This window comes from Pinus tabuliformis, chromosome 3_2, assembly GCF_031772625.1.
Source record: "Pinus tabuliformis cultivar Carrire ecotype Pingquan chromosome 3_2, CPIR1, whole genome shotgun sequence".
Lineage (NCBI taxonomy): Eukaryota > Viridiplantae > Streptophyta > Pinopsida > Pinales > Pinaceae > Pinus > Pinus tabuliformis.
This window is the reverse complement of record NC_142302.1, coordinates 617,986,861-618,002,420: the sequence shown is the minus strand read 5'-3', so window position 1 is coordinate 618,002,420 and position 15,560 is coordinate 617,986,861.

Sequence of the window (15,560 nt, the reverse complement as noted above, 5' to 3'; positions counted from 1 at the left end):
GGTACATAGATCCTATTTTTGAATTTGATCAAGCCCTATTTTGTGAGGTGATATTCCTCACTCTTCTCTCCCTTTTCCACTTGTTGTAACTCTTCCTTTATTCAATGGTATTTCTCATCATATTTTCTTGCATCTATAATAAGTTCTCCAAGGTTAGTTCCATAAGAGCTAATGGTTGTTAGGTGGTTTATTTTCACTTTCCTGCTAAGTGCATCAAAAACCTTTTTCTCCTTGCCCTTTATGTATTTGATTTCAAAGTGAAATTTGCTAATTGTTTCGAGCCACCTAGTTTGTCTCCCATTCCATTTAGGTTGGTCAAATAAGTATTTCAGTCCTCCATGATCAGTCATTAACGTAAATCTTTTGCCAAGGAGGTAATGTCTCCACATTTTTAATGCATGGATAATAACGGCTAGCTCCAAGTCACACATCACATAATTTAGCTCATGTTCATTCAGCTTTTGTGACTCATAGCAAACCAATTATCCATCCTACATTAATACCCCACCGAGTCCTTCTTTGTAGGAATCAGTGCAAAAGTACAAAGTCCTTGTCTATATCAACACTCCTTAAGATCGGTACATTGGTGAGAAGTTGTTTCAACTGATAAAAACTAGCTACACATTTAGTCGTCCACTCGAATTTATTCCCCTTTTTATATAATGCGATGATTGGATGAACTATCTTGGAGAAATTTTTAATAAATAGAATATAGTAACCAACCAATCCCATGAATGGTATTACCTTTGTTACATTCTTTGGTAATGGCCACTCCACAATGGATTTAATCCTTTCTAGATCCACTTCTATCACATCCTTGGAGACTATGTGTCCCAAATAATGGATCTGGGATTGGAAGAAATCACACTTAATTAGATTTTCAGAGGGCTTATGTTCCCTCAGTAGCTATAGTATTGCTGCTAAGTGTTCTTCATGTTCCTCCTTAGTTCTCAAATACACAAATGTGTCGTCGACAAAGAAAATCAAAAATTTATCCAGATAAGGGTGCAACATGTTGTTCATTAGGCACATAAAAGTGACAGGGGCATTTTTAAGCCTGAAAGGCACTACCACAAACTCGAAATTCCCATGCCTTTTCCATAGGGTTGTCTTATGGATATCCTCCTCCTTGATATGCACTTGATGATATCCTGATCTCGGATCGATTTTGGAGAAGACTGTCACTACTCTCAACTGATCGAATAAATCATCAATCCGTGACAAGGGGTATCTGTTTTTTATGGTCACCTTATTTAATTTCCTGTAATCAATGCATAATCTGAGTGTTCCATCCTTTTTATTTACAAATAATACTGGTGCTCCCCATGGAGACACACTTGGTCTTATGTATCCCTTATCAAGCATCTCCTTTAATTGTAATTTTAGTTCTACCAACTCAGGAGTACTCATCCTATAGGGTGCCTTGGATGTCGATGCTGCTCCTAGCATCAAATCGATAGAAACGTATACCTCCCTATAAGGGGATAGGCTAGGGATTTCTAGAGGGAATACATCCCGACATTATTGTAGAATAGGATATCTATCCAGAACCTCACTATCGTCGTCCCCTACATTTCTATTAGCTTATGCATTACTGGAGATGTGTATGACAAATAGTGTACACCCTTTTCTGTGGCTACGCTTAGCTTGCATAACTATGATAATTCTCACTGAGGTAGGTTTTCTTTTGCCTTGTAGAATGCTTGATTCCCCAGCCTCATCTAGGCATTCAATAATATTCTATTAAAAATCTACTTTTGTTCGATGGGCATACAACCAATCCATGCCCAATAGCATACTATATGCACCCAAGGGAAGCATATTAAGGTTGGATATGGTTTCCATGTCATTGAGTTCAAATGCATGCGATTTTACCCATTGGCTTACTCTTCTCTTTGTCCCTATGGCTAGTTTGACCAACCATGCTTCTACATGGGTTTCTTTGGCTAGTTGGCAGTGATCTACAAGTTTAGGGATAATATAACTATAATTGGAGCGAGGGTCAATTAGAATAGAGATAATTTGATTACAAATTTTACCTTCCATTTCAATGATGGAGGCCTGATGGTCAACATGTCTATTGTCCACACTGGAATATATCATGGGTATACTCTAAGTTACATCCCAACAGTGAAAGATTCTTATATGTTGTAGATTTATGGCTTGGAATCCTTTTGTTGGGGGAAACATATCTTATGGTGATTTCCTCCACATGTCCAACATTGCAATGGTTTCTTATCATCCAATCTATTTTTCCCTTCAATAGGTTGATGCACATGCCATTTTTTAGTCGTTTTGAAGTTTTGTTGAGGTCAACATGTACTGGATGATGCTGCACCTTCCTTTTTACCCATGGTTTGCATTTCCCTTACTTTCTTATGCCATCTTTATTAATTCTTCTAGTTATTTTCTGGCCTCCAAAAACCCTTAAATTCTATTTTGCGTCTTAACTGCTCATAACAATGCTTCAATTTTCTGATGGCATCCTATAATGTCTGAGGTTAATTAAATTAAATTCTATCCTTAAAAGACAAGGATAGTCCACAGATAAACCTTTGGAATTTTTCTTTCTCGTCCTTCAAGTAGGGTACATATTTCAACAAATCTAGAAATTTGGTGACATATTCATCATCTGATATTTGTCCCATTCTGAGCTCATAGAATCCTTTTGCTTTGCTATTGAAATATCTATTTGATAGGTACTTTTTTTCTGAATAACTCCTCGATTTCACACCAAGTCAAATATTCTTCTTGTATATTTTTCACATTTTTCACGCCTTCCCATCATACATCATATTTTCCCTTTAAGCTGAATGTGGCCACCCTCACCTTCATGTTCTCTGAATTGTTGTGAATTCTAAGGAAATTCCTCATTCCCAGTAACCAGGCTTCCACATCTTCGTATTTCCTCATTTCTCCATCAAAGGTAGGGGGCTTTTCCTTCTTGAACTCCTTCGACATGTAATATGCCTCCATCCTATTCTGATGATGATAATCCTTCCTGGGAGGGGAATAAAATTGATGTCTATGTGTACTAATTCCCCACTTAGGGGTACTTATTAAAGTGCCTCCTCATATGTATCATCACTTTTCAATTTTTGTTTCTTCCTGGATCAACTTCCATCTTCTCCATTTGTCTCTTCCTTTTCTTCCTTGTATCTTTGTTTATTTATAGGACTGACTCTAGGTCCATATTGTCCTTTCCTCTCTACTTTTGAAAGGCTCTGTAAAATAGTAGCATTTCCTTTTTCTTACCTTTATTGGGCCTTGACTAGTATTTCATTGTTGACTTTGTAATTTCTTAGCTCGGCCTTGAAACTCCTCAAGGTGTCAACCTATTTGGGGGAATATCCTTCTCCATGCTACTCAACTAAAATCTCCCATCCAACGTACCTTTCTTCTGGCTCATGTTGCAATCTGTCAGAGTTGTACTCGACCATCTTGTTGTTCATTCCTATAACAACTTGGGTTAAAATTTCATGTAATAAAGTTAATAAATAAAGATTAAGACCAAGATCACGGGACACGTATTCCAAGATAAATGTTGGGAAAAACATCCTAGTGGGTGTCACGTTAGTTTATTATGGCTAAGGAAATTGGTAAAGGAAAAGAGGCATTAATTGGTATTTTGTTTATGAAAATAGAGGAAAAAAGGAGAAAACGGAGATGAAAGGTTACATGTTTGCATGAGAGGAAAATTGAAGGAAGAAATGATAGAAAATGAAGAAAATAGAGGCCTCAATGATAAAAAGACTTATGATGATTATTTCACAACTTTTCATCAGTTTGGCTTTGGAATTGGTTTCAGAGAGAGAAGAGAACTAAGAGGAGAAAACAAGCAAGCAAGCAAAGGAAAGTAAAGGAAGGTAAGATAAGGCAAAGGAAGGACAAGGAAAGCAAGGGACAAGCAAGGAAAAGTTGGATCAAGTAACTTCAGCAGGAAGACTTGCAGATAACAGGTTTCATGTGTGATTTCCTAACTGGTTTGTCAATGCATGGTACATGCATTTATGTATTTGGTTCTTTTGTTGTTATTGGCATGGGTTTTTTTGGGTGTGACAGTGGTTTCAACCTTATCTTTCCATTTTTGGATAGCCATGGTGTGATGGGGTTCTTTTATTTGGTTGAGATTTGGATGCTGAAAGGTTTTGGAACCAGGTGATGTGGTCTTAGGAAAATTCCCAAGCATTGTGGGTGGAGGTGGTTTAATATTTGGGAAGCGCTCGATAGGTGAGTGGAGAAGGGAAATTTCCTCAAGGTATTGGTGAGGAAACTTTGAGGCATCTAAGCTTGTGTTGGGAGTTGTGATCTCTTGATCAATTTTGGTGGGATCACAATAGCCTAAAGGTGGAGGTGGTTTATCTTTGGGAAGCCTTGGTTGTTTATGCCTTGGTTTTCTTATGTGATCTCTTGACCGGTTTTGGCAAGATTGCAGGAGCATAATGGTGGAATTGGTTTAATCTCCAAGAAGCCCTAGTTGTTTATGTCTTTAGTTCCCACATTCATGCTTAGAATATGGAATGGGGATGATTGGCTAAAAGCAAGATTTGGTTAAGCTCAATCTATGGTTAGGTGGTATGTGGAAGTCCCTGACATGGTTGGCTTTTGCATATGTTAATAAGAGCTCTTTTCCTATTGTATTTCATGAGTAATTGTGCATTTTATTATGTGGCTTTGATGGATGTTCTATCATGGCTATTATTCTGGTTATATGCTGGTTATAAGCATGTTTCTATAATAGGTTCTAGCTATGGATCTTGATATGTTTCAATTAGTTAATGAATGCATGATCTAACAAAAAATATTTTAGCTATTTTGATAGGGCATTAGACCTTCTTGGTGATTCTTAGATAAGTTTCAGACCCCTATGTCCAGATATGCATTCATCACATGTAGATTACATGTTCACGGTGTGTTTGACGAAATGACTATCATGGTTAGGCCTGGTTAGGTCAAGTCTTTGGTTAAGTTTTGTATGTTTGGAATTCCCTGAAGTTATTTATCATTATGGAAAGTCTTAGTGAGTTTTGGGTACTGGTCTAGAGGCTATCCTGAAATGGTGGCTCAGAATCTGGGAACGCACCCTCTGAACTAGAAGTTTTGGGCCATAATTGCACCCTGGTAGGCTTATGCATGCAGTTGGAGGCCTATAACCACATGGAGGCCTTGTCATGCATGTGGTTGTAGGCCTAGGTTACAAAAAAATAATCCAACTCAGGGTTTGGGCACTTGGAGTGGTTGTTTAGCTCTTGGGTGTCCTATAGCTCCTAGGTGTCCTATAGCTCCTGAGGAAGGTCAGTAAAGTTCTAGTTTGTCAACTCCACTTCCTTAACTATACTTAGGAGGTCGGGTCTTGTCATAGTAGCCCTCAGCTCATGTTTACTCCGACAGGAATGTTAAAGTGGGTAAATGTGGGAGGCAGTTCTTGGGTGTAGTATAGTGCATATTAATGGACAAACATTTAATTGTCAATCCGAGGGTTCGTGAACTTCGAGGCACATCACTAGAAATGCCAGAGAAAGACTTTGAGAACCTGTAAAAAAATCAAGTTTGTCTAGAAACTGATCACACCTTGAGTTCCTACACTTAATCAATCCTTTTTCAAATCCTGCACACAAAATAAATATTTAGAAGTGAAACCATAAACACTAATCTTGCAATAAAAAATTTGTAATAAAATCCTAATTATTAGAAATTAATAAAATAAACCCTAATTAATCAATCTGGAAATCACGAGCATCTACCAAGCAGATGTAAAGAAAACACACACAAGTCCTCAACAATATGGATTGATACTAAACAAGTCACTCAAAGTGAATTGGACACTGTTGAGTTTCCTACAATACACTCTATTCTCCACTCTGTGCATGCAATAATAAAGAAAAAGTGTGGCTTCGATTCATATCTAGTGCATTAATCAAATAAATATAACCAATTATTGCAAGTATATACTATACATGTGCATGAAATAATCACGCTCTATCTATTATGCACTTGCATAAAAAAATCACACTTGTTGAAAACTAGAAAGACATTCAAACAATAACTCTGGAAAACTCTACTTTTAATGCAAGAAGACAATAAGAGAGAATGAAATACATAAATATAATACAATATCTGATTAATAACAATAGAAGTAAAGTTTAAAATAGACAACTACTCAAAAAGTATTCTTGCACTCATCATCCATCAACGCCATAAGTGCTTAATATGCAAATCACCTGTTCAAGCATACAAGATTCAGAAATCAAATGAAACCGTGAGAAGGCTTGAGATTAAATTAGTTAATGAACTTCAACACCAAATACACTTGCTTTGAAGGATACCAATAATACTTCAACACTTTTGTTATGTAAACAGAGGTTCAAATCCATTTTTCATACAGAGACAGAGGATTTAAAAAAAGGAAGAAAAAAAGATAAACCCTCTTTAATAATAATGAACCACATTTTTCACAAGGCACTTTAGATCTGTGGTTTATCAATAACCAGAAATGAAATTTCACATTAGAGCACATGGAAAATATAATGATACCATAGCTTTAACTTACACAACCCAACTTTTATGAGAGAAATCAAAGGTGTTACATGGAATTATGATGAGATTCTTTCATATTTACACTGAATAACCATAAACCAGGATAGGAAGATAGTATTTTGAAGAGATAGAGCATGCATAAAAGTTAAGTCCAAGCATGTATATATAAAGCACAAAGTTAATATATCATATTGTAAAGAAATCAATACTAAATATAGAAAAAAAACCACACAGTGCTAATCTAATGGAGGTGTGTTGAGCGGAGTTAATTGGGCCTTGACCAACTAGTTCAAACCCTCTTAAACAAAAATAAATCATAGAATGAACTATATCATTAAAATAGAACAACAAATCTAGAAAAAGAACCTAACATCAACAATCTTCTATTAAAATAAGATCAATTTTTTATATTACCAAACATATTCTTTAGATCCAATCCAATGACTTAATGCTAACCAAATAATCTCCCCTTAGTACAAGACATGTATGGTCATTTTATACAAGTTACATTATGAATTTCGGCTGTAAAAACCTATTTTTTCAAATCTGTGCATGATTCGAAAATTTGGAAATTTATGCATTTTTAACAAATCTGTCTGAAAGAACCTTGCGTATCTCTTAGACCATGGTGAATTTTGGAAAAATTCCCATGTATTACTCAATTTTCTATGTTGGGAACAAAACCCATGTTCAAAATTTTGGTATTCACTTTCATATGCATGGAAATCGAGGAAGTTGACAGTTTGAAAACTATGCGAATTTTGGGGCCAATTTTTAAATTTGCTTTGAGAAAATCACGTGTGACCTAGGTGAATTCTAACTCATATGGAGGTGTTAAAGCATCATTTTGGAAAAAAAGAAAAAATTGATTTTCCCCTAAAGTGTGCCAATCTATCAAAGCCCCATATTGGTGTAGGAATGTTGTTGGTGTAGGAACACGCAAGAAATTTGTTGCATATAGAAGTTGGTTGACTAATTATTTGTCAGTAACTCCATATGTTTCCTTGATAACCTTTACATGCCAAAGATGTAAAGTGTTGAAGAAAACATGTACAATATTTCCTTAGTACAAGAATCCTCAAGGGTGTAGGATCAAGGTCGTCCACCATGCATTGATCAATAATGTATATAAATATAATTTAACCACATATTGACATGAAGATGCACAAATGCATCATTAATAACAATTTTAGAGTTAAATCTTGTTGAACAAGGGATATGTGTTAGATAGTAAATATTTTCTTAATTGCACAAAAATTCACAAAACGACGATAGTAACCATAGAAAGCATGAGGAATTTTAGAGTAAAAGGTGATGTAAAATCAGACAAAAAAGAGGCCTGACATTCCCCCATGCCGATCATCTTGCATTTCCTCATGCAAGCGAATCAACTGTTGTATTTTCTCTCCCCTGCAAAAACAAAAGATTAAACATCTATAGATGGCCTTTCTCTTACAATAATGTTTTTGCACCTTTGTTAAATAGAGCTTCCTCTGCTAGATATGGCTGTTCAAAAAGGGGAATGCATGTTGGTTCACTTTTGCACTAGAATTTTTATTTACTAAGACTGATTTCAAAAATTATGATACCAAGCCTTCCATAAAAATGCTAAACTACAAGGATAGTGTTATCATGAAATATCCAACCATCGAAATTTCCACAAAGCATCTCAGGAGGAGCCTTATTCAGAAGTTTTTCACCTCAATATACTCGTTACAAATAAAAGTGACATAATTTCAAAGCGAGGGCATTAAAGATAAATGGAAACATGGAAAAATAAAGATAGCAAAATGATACCTTCCCAGGGTGACCGTCTTACCGTTATACAACATATAGTTGAAGCTCCTCTTGTTTGGGAAAAGTGAATCACCTACACTAAGGGTCCCGCATCCATAAAACCAAATTATTCCAAAATATATAACTCCAAAGCATAATTTTAGAAGGATCTTAAAGCCATTCTCAAAGAAATATGATAATGAGTTTAGGGAAAGAAAAAACAACCAAGTAAATAATAGTGTAAAATTAACTTTAATACCGCATGCATGGCCCTGCTTCTAGCAGGCGTCTATAGCCTCGACATATGCCTTTTAACCTAATGAAATTCCTATTTCCCATCTATTATATGTAGATTTAGAGTCATTTAAAATAAATTACATTGATTTAGAAATTAGCTGATGGACACTGTGCTAGCTTGGTAACCAACTAATGACATTGCCATTCATGACAACTAACAAGAATGAACAAGCTAAATCATGATGAGATCTTTTGTCTTCCTACTTTTTGACTGAAATCCATTACCCTCGCTTGGTGACTAGTAGCGGTAATTTCATTCTCGTTAGGACCCATGATCATGGTAGGTCAACTCATAATGAGACCTCTTATCCCTCAATTAATCCTTTTTAAAATAAATTGTGATTATGATTAACCTTAGATTGGTTACTTAATAGGTCAAGAGGAAAATTTTCTCCTTAAGAGCACAAGATGGCATGAAAAGTTTTTAATGACTAATATTTACTAGTTGGTCTGTCTACCTTAAAGACCCATTTTAAAGAAGGCATCTCAGATAATGGAAAAAATATTCCTCAAGTCAATCATGTTATGGTTCTTATGAGACCTCATTAGCATTTTATAGGAGTCGTCCACCATAGGAGGCTTTTCATTAATAACTGTGAAGAGGAACTTGAAAAGGTTTCTTGGGTGATAGTCTATTAGCGTGAATAGGATAGAAGTAGGTTTTTAAGATTATGAATGGAAAGTATTAAACATAACAATAACAATCCCCCTAACTGCCCAATGAATAATCTCGGCCAATAATCAGTCACTTTATAAAATATGAGGCATTAAGAGTGAATTGCTTCTAACAAGTCTTACCACAAGAGTTCATAGTGATAGAATTTTCAATAGTTGTGCCTTAAGAATTGCATTTTCAAGAGTGTTGTAGTAACAATTTTATTTCATATGACATTTTTATTCATTACTCTTATACTACCCTACCCTAATTTAGAGAGAGGAATATCTCCTTCAAATGTAGGAGTACTTCCAATGTAGCCATGTGCGTAACAAAATGCTACATATAATCACACTCAGTTTTAAAGAATAAAATTCAACACATACCAGAGTACGAGAAACTAGTTGCATTAACTGATATGGTACTAAGGGCTGTCAAATGATGAGGGAATGAGGTGTGTTGATGACTGATTGAAACCATGCTTCAATGGGGTCCACATATTCATAATTCTCCAACTCATGTAAGTCTTCCACAAATTGATAATCATTCTCTTGGAGGCATGAGGGATCTGGTGAAAGGCAAAAGAAAAACCCCTCAAATTTGAGCCCAAATATTTGCTTTTAAGACTGACAAGAATGGTTAAAGGGAACTCTAGGGTTTTGAGCTTCAACAATAGTTTTAGAATAGCTTCTAATTATCAATTGATCCTCTAATGGTATTTGAATTATGTCTTCTTGGGGTGAATGTTCTGTAGTGATAGGAGATTTTTCCAAACTCACCCCTTCCCCCAACCTCGAAGATATATTATTACACTCAGTAGGGGAGTCAACAAGAAGAATACATGTTTTAAATTGACGTGCAACGTGTTGGTTTGGATTAGGGTTTGGGCTATGGCTTGGACTAGGGTTTGGGTTAGGTTTGGACTAGGGTTAAGTCTAGGGTTTGAATTAGGGTTGGGGCTATGATTTTGATTAGGGCTAGGCCTAGGGTTTGGATGGGAGTATGGGATAGGGTTTGGATTAGGGCTAGGGTATATATTAGGATAATGGCTAGGGTATGTATTAGGATAAGTTTGTAGAGGTAGCTAGGACCATGGAGGAGGATGACTTGGTACTGCATTGGAAAGAAATTGCGGTTGTTGTTGTTGTTCATGTAATTGAATTTTAATGGAAGACAACCTTAAAGAAGAAGCTCCAAACCTTTCTTGAGACCATGGGGATATTTGACTCGAGGAAGAGGGACACTATGGCCTTAAAGTAGGGTATTCAATCAAAGGACTAAAAGTTTTCCATGGAACTATAGGATTATAAATTTGTTGATGAACCTGCTAAGGATATAAACATTATTCCAAGTATTAAATGATGATGGGGTTTGAGCTATACTTGGAAATGGATTCATTTCCTTACCTGATTCCCTGAATAGTTCTAGTAATTGTGGCAGTAATGGGAAATTTTCTGTTGAGTGAAATGCCTCACAAATTTTGCGAACTTTCAGGCTACTAAGTAGGCATTCTCCAAACAAGTGCTTATTTCTATAGTTGGCGCAGAAAATTAGTAGTGGTTCTTCAATTTGATCATCCTGAAAATCATCCAATTTTGAACTAAGAGAACAAATAACATCATTTTTTAAAAATTCAAGAAAAATACTAATTTTTGCAGTCATGAGTTTGTCATTGGATGATTTTTATATCTCTGCAACAAGATGAAAACTCTCCATTAAAATATTACTCGAAATACCATTTTTTTGTGCTCAACAAGCTTATGGTATATCTTGTGTTCACATGGGTGTGTACATAGGGGGGTTCTTACATGTTGGACACCTAATATGCTAAGGGTTGGTGTGGAATGTGAACACTCAACAGAGTCCAAGAGGCTACTTGGTATATGAAGACCAAGGGTCACAAGGAAATGTATAAATGTATACCTTTGTGAATAGAAATGTATTCAATGATTCATCTCAATCTGTTGTGTATTATTTTATGTTGTTTAACATGGTATCAGAGCCACGGTGTGAGGCATTCTCCTACCACTATCTATGTGTCATTATTAAGATTGGGCGCCTTGCCATTCTATGGTTACTTGTCTGGCCTGACTATAGGCTTTATAGAATTTTCACATTGCTTTAGTTGTCCCAAATTTTGTCATACATTCATCCTATCACTAGATTCTGTCAAACACTCAATGTATTTTACCAAGGTCTATCATAGATTTTCACTATCGCATTGCCAATTTGATCTATGTGACCATCCTTTGTCGAGTAACTAAAATAGTTTACCAAAATTTTCATATGTTTTATTTGTTTCTGGCTCAGGTTTATAAGTTCATATCCAAGACCTACAAAGAGAAGTAGGAGTGGATAGTCACGACAAGAAATTGCAGGAGTAACTACCCTATCAGTGCACCTTATCAAATTTCTCATTTCTTTATGCAGTTCTCTATTAACAGATTTGAGAGATGGTGTATTGGATGAGTGAAAGTGTTTCATTCTTTGGATTCATCTTTTTCCCAATACCATTCTCTCCCTGTGGCATACTAGATGGTGCAATAATATTCTATGGCCAACTAGTAAAATAATTAATGTGTACCTTTTCTCTGCGAACAACTCAGCTAGAGACATGCATGCTTGAAAATCTTCAACGTGACTCAATTTCACCTCCCATCCCACAACATATAGAATCAACCCTTGTCCATTTTTTATAGGCCAAAAAAAAGGTCTTCACCCTTAACTCCTTTATTGACATCTGCGATTGTATTGTGCTAATTGAGAGCACGTATTAAAGATTATGAGGGTGTTCTTTTGCGTCCACAACAACATTTTATAAGGTCAATCCACTGGATATTCGAGGCTGATCAACCCACGAACTTCCACCACTCCTAAAATACTCCATAATTGAGAAGTTTGTTTACAATATATGTTTGGATATACGAATTTATGGTGATGCTTTTGCAATATACAAGAAGTTGCTAGCTAGGAAATACCAATGCCAAACCTACCATCACCATGTTGTGAATTGAAAATGATGGAGATGGATACATGGTAGAGGCTTGAAATATGTTGTAATCACAACAAAGCTCAATGTTGAATGAAGTGTGTACATTGTAATGGTGTGGATTTGTATGGTGTGTTGCTCCTTTTATGTTGCATAGTAATGATTTTTTAAGGCCGTAGGCTAACTAGTTCGAGGAATTGCCCGGAAAGTTATGGAAATTCCGGTCATATTTTAAGAAAATTAGGCAAGGATTTTTGTAAATCCAAGTTATAGTTGTTAAACTTCAAAAATTTAGGTGTCTTAGACGTTTTTGATGGTGCTGAATCCATTTCCACTATCAAAAACACGATTCAAACACTGCCTCTACAAGATTTTTTGAAATTTTTTTGCTCGGATTCCGATCACTTTTGGCCATCCGGGAAATTCCTCCACCTTGGTAGGTGACTCCTTTTTTAAGTATCTAGCATAATTGCTTGCTCATATATTATTGGTTGTGGGAACCTTTAATGGCACACATAAATTCCACTGCATTTTTTCAAGAAAATACATTTCTTTCTCTGAAGTTATGATATTTAACAATACTGGAAATAACATTCAATCCAAGGAAATGCGTAAGATCTATGAGATCCATTAAACCATTGGAGAAATTTTTTCCCCACTAATTGAAACAAAAAGCTTTGTGATCAATAGTGGTTAATGTGCATAAAGTTTTTTTTGACTAGTTGGCCTCATAGACCGTATGAACTTGCAAGCTTTGAAGTTCTCATAGAAAATAAAAATAAAAATTAGTGCGCTGAAATTGAAGCAGAGCATTAGAGGTACTATTACCACCCATCTGACTGTGTGGGCTACTAACACTAAGTGTCAGGGTAGTGGTATTAGTGAGGAGACTTTAACCTATGAATCTAGGGTAGAGAGATCACCTCATCACTATGATTTTTTATGGTATAAAGGATTTTATCCAAGCCAATATTATTAATTTTCATTTCTCTCCATCTTATGAAAATCAAAACTGCTTGAGTACCCTTTTGTTGTAGTTGAATCTTGAGTTGCTTGAAAAATGGCTAAAATTTATGATGTATTAGAATTACTAAATACTCTAATACATTCCATTGTTAATGAGATGGTAAACATAATAAAGGACACTCTCTTTGATATTAAATCTTGTCTACAATATGCATAAGGAAACATTGAATTTTTTCAGCTTGAGTCACGACTACAAGAAGAAGAGATACAACAGAAAAGACATCATTTTGAACTGTTTTTTGTTTAGAACAATCCTATGTTTGAGTTTGAAATAGACAACCATCAGTAGCCAAAAAGTGAAAGTTAGTAAAATTGAGGATGATTCACATTCATTGCCCACTTCTGGAACAAATTCGAATGAAGGTGTTCATTTTAAGCCTGCACTTCCCAAGTCCATCATCAAACCTTGGGAAGAACTTGTTAACAATAGAAATATAATAGGTCTTGGATATGACAAGGATGTATCCTTTCATATTATATACTATACCAACCCAATCAAATTTCAAAGTGATGGGTTTCTTTATGACAGTTCCTCTTCACCCATTCCTGCTCCTCCTCCACAACAACATATTTTGAAATGCTAACATTGTGACATAGTTGGCCATGTGAAAGATAATTATTTTTATCTTCACCCATGTAAACATTGTGGTTAGCAAAATCAAAATTCAAATAAACTCCTTAGAAACATGTCTCCTGCAGGAACAAAGATTCACGCTTCAACAACCAAGAATACATTTAAGTCATATGTCATAATTTCTTCTAGAGTATTATACAATCTTGCAATTTAGTTTTCTTCATCTTCTCACCTTGGATCTGACATGGGGGGAATTGATGGTCATATATGAGCTTCAAAGCCACATCAAGTGAGCTTGAGCCACAACCTAAACCTACTTCTTGAGCCTACAACCAAAGATAGCCATACCTAGATTCAGAGTTGTAGTCAGACATAAAGAATCCCATAAGCATGCCTTTGGTTGGTGGCCTTCCATAAACCACTTCAAGTTGAAGACTTCCCTTTTTCCAGGTTGAAGTTTTCCCTCTTCAAAGAATTAAGGAGCACTTCCTCTAGTAGAATACTTCAACTTCCTTCCATATTTGGAAGAGTTCCAGGAATTGCACTAAGTGTTTCAGGTTGAGACCCAAAGGTCTCCATTTCACAAAAAATGGGAGCACTTCCTCTAATAGAAGGCTTAAACTTCTAGCCATAGTTGGAAGAGTTCCAGGAATTTCACTAATAATTCTAGTGTTGGTGGTCATCCTTAAACCACCGTAGGTTGATACCTTGAGTTCTCCTACCTTATCTCATCATCTCAGAGAGCACATTCAACTTATTGTTGTCATGAATTATTGTATTTTTGTATTAGATCTCTCTTCCTGGACTAGTATATACCCCTTCAGCTTAAGGGGGGGGAATGTTGGACACCTCATCTACTAAGGGTTAGTGTGGAATGTGAATACTCACTGGAGTCCAAGAGACCACTTAGTATATCAAGACCAAGGGTCACAAGGAAATGTATAAATGTATACCTTTGTGAATAGAAATGTATTCAATGATTCATCTTAATATGTTGTGTATTGTTTTATGTTGTTTAATATTACAACACCCAAGAAATGAAAAACCTTAAAAAGATCAACAAGATATGTAGTACAGAAATGAAAACAAAAAATTGTAAGAGAAACTAGGTAAAGAGCAAACCAAATTGCAGCAGGTCAGCAAGGTTTATCCCCTAAGCACCTCCCTAGCAACGACACAAAAATATTGGGTATAGTATAAGGTATGTTGATGGACCAAAATTTAATGTCAATCTAGGGTCCGTGGAATTTGAGGCGCAACACTAGAAATGCTATAGAATGACTCCAATAACCTGCAAAACAAAACCCTAAGTTGTTTGGAAACTGCTCACACTTTGAGTTCTTGCACTTAATCAATCCTTGCTCAAATTATGCACTCAAAAGAAATATTTAGAAGCGAAAACATAAACGTTAATCATACAACCAAAAATTTGTAATTAAATCCTAATTATTAGCAATTGAGAAAATAAACCCTAACAAACCATAATTAATTAACTTGGAAATCATGAGCATCAACTAAGAAGATGTAAATAAAACACACACAAGTACTCAACAATATGGACTAATGCCAAAAAGGTTACTCAAAGTCAGTTAGACATTATTAAGTTTCCTGCATTGCACTTTATTCTCCACTCCACTTGTGCATGCAATAAAAAAGAAAAAGTGTGGCTTCAATTCATATCTAGTAAATTAATCAAATAAATATAA